The sequence below is a fragment of the Arachis hypogaea genome, chromosome 20 (assembly GCF_003086295.3).
Source record: "Arachis hypogaea cultivar Tifrunner chromosome 20, arahy.Tifrunner.gnm2.J5K5, whole genome shotgun sequence".
Lineage (NCBI taxonomy): Eukaryota > Viridiplantae > Streptophyta > Magnoliopsida > Fabales > Fabaceae > Arachis > Arachis hypogaea.
The window spans coordinates 55,551,174-55,553,321 of NC_092055.1; the positions used below are offsets into that span (position 1 = coordinate 55,551,174).

The 2,148-nt window shown below is 39.6% G+C and overlaps 1 non-coding gene across 1 annotated transcript; it reads left to right on the forward strand.

Moving 5' to 3' along the window:
• Window positions 1-1,290: 1,290 nt before the first annotated feature.
• LOC112787670 (small nucleolar RNA R71) lies at window positions 1,291-1,398 on the forward strand. The gene has a single exon (XR_003195070.1). It is a non-coding gene; the product is annotated as a small nucleolar RNA R71 (small nucleolar RNA).
• Window positions 1,399-2,148: the final 750 nt, after the last annotated feature.

Genomic DNA, 2,148 nt, shown 5'->3' on the forward strand with positions numbered 1-2,148 from the left:
CCTCTACAAGTCCATAAGCCTGTTTCCTTGAATTGTCTGCCATCTCTAGTGAGATTCTTGCAGCTTGTACCTCAAAGATCCCTAGTTTTTCCATTACAGAGAGTGGCATGAAGTTTATACTTGAACCAAGGTCACACAGAGCCTTCTTAAAGGTCATGGTGCCTATGATGCAAGGTATTAAGAACTTTCTGGGATCCGGTTTCTTCTGAGGTAATTTCTATTGAACCAAGGTATTTAGTTCATTGATGAGCAATGGAGGTTCATCCTCCCAAGTCTCATTACCAAATAACTTGGCATTCAGTTTCATGATTGCTCCTAGATACTGAGCAACTTGCTCTTCAATAATATCTTCATTCTCTTCAGAGGAAGAATACTCATCAGAGCTCATGAATGGCAACAGTAAGTTCAGTGGAATCTCTATGGTCTCTTTATGAGCCTCAGATTTCTTTGGTTCCTCAATGGGAAACTCCTTAGTGGTCAGTGGACGTCCATTGAGGTCTTCTTTACTGGAAATCACTGCCTCCTCCTCCTCTATAGGTTCGGCCATGTTGGGTATATTGATGGCCTTGCACTCTCTTTTTGGATTCTCTTCTGTATTACTTGGGAGAGTACTAGGGGGAGTTTCAGTAACTCTTTTACTCAGTTGACCCACTTGTGCCTCCAAATTTCTAATGGAGGACCTTGTTTCAGTCATGAAACTGAGAGTGGTCTTAGATAGATCAGAGACTATGGTTGCTAAGTCAGAGGGGATCTGCTTAGAATTCTCTGTCTGTTGCTCAGAAGATGATGGAAAAGGCTTGCTATTGCCAAACCTATTTCTCCCACCATTATTATTGAAGCCTTGATTAGTCTTCTGTTGATCATTCCATGAGAAATTTAGATTATTTTTCCATGAAGGATTATAGGTGTTTCCGTAGAATTCTCCCATGCAGTTCACCTCTTCCATTGCAGGATTCTCAGGGTCATAAGCTTCTCCTTCAGGGGAGGCTTCTTTAGTACTGCCTGATGCAGCTTGCATTTCAGTCAGACTCTGAGAAATCATATTGACTTACTGAGTCAATATTTTGTTCTGAGCCAATATGGCATTCAGAGTATCAATCTCAAGAACTCCTTTCTTTTGAGTTATCCCATTATTCACAGAATTTCTTTCAGAAGTATACATGAACTGGTTATTTGCAACCATTTCAATGAGTTCCTAGGCTTCTGCAGGCATTTTCTTCAGATGGAGAATGACATCTTGGACAATTCAGACAGACCATCAAAGAATATACATAAGATGCTCCATTCTGAAAGCATGTCAAAAGGACACTTTCTGATCAATTGTTTGTATCTTTCCCAAGCTTCATAGAGGGATTCACCTTCCTTCTGTCTGAAGGTTTGGACTTCCACTCTAAGCTTGCTTAACTTTTGAGGTGGAAAGAATTTGGCCAAGAAAGCATTGACCAACTTTTTCCAAGAGTTCAGGCTTTCTTTAGGTTGTGAATCCAACCATGTCCTAGCTCTGTCTCTTATAGCAAAGGGGAAAAGCATAAGTCTGTAGACCTCAGGATTAACCCCATTGGTCTTAACAGTGTCACAGATTTGCAAGAATTCAGCTAAGAACTGATGAGGATCTTCCAATGGAAGTCCATGAAACTTGCAATTCTGTTGCATTAGAGAAACTAATTGAGGCTTAAGCTCAAAGTTGTTTGCTCCAATTGCAGGAATTGAGATGCTTCTTCCATAGAAGTCAGAAGTTGGTGCAGTAAAGTCACTAAGCATCTTCCTTGCATCTCCACCATTGTTGTTATTTTTGGCTGCCATAACTTCTTCTTTTTCGAAAATTTTTGTTAGGTCCTCTCCAGAGTTTTGTGCTTTAGCTTCTCTTAGCTTCCTCTTCAGAGTCCTTTCAGGTTCAGGATCAGCTTCAACAAGAATGTTCTTATCCTTGTTCCTGCTTATATGAAAAAGAAGAGAACAGAAAAGAATGAGTCCTTTATGTCACACTATAGAGATTCCTTTATGTGAGTAGAAGAATAGAAAAAATAGAATGAAGAAGGAAAAAGAAGAATTCGAACACAGAGAGAGGGAGAGGGTTCGAATTATAAGTAGAGGAGAAGTGTTAGTAAATAAATAAAATAAATAGAAAGAGATGAGAGAGAGAGTATT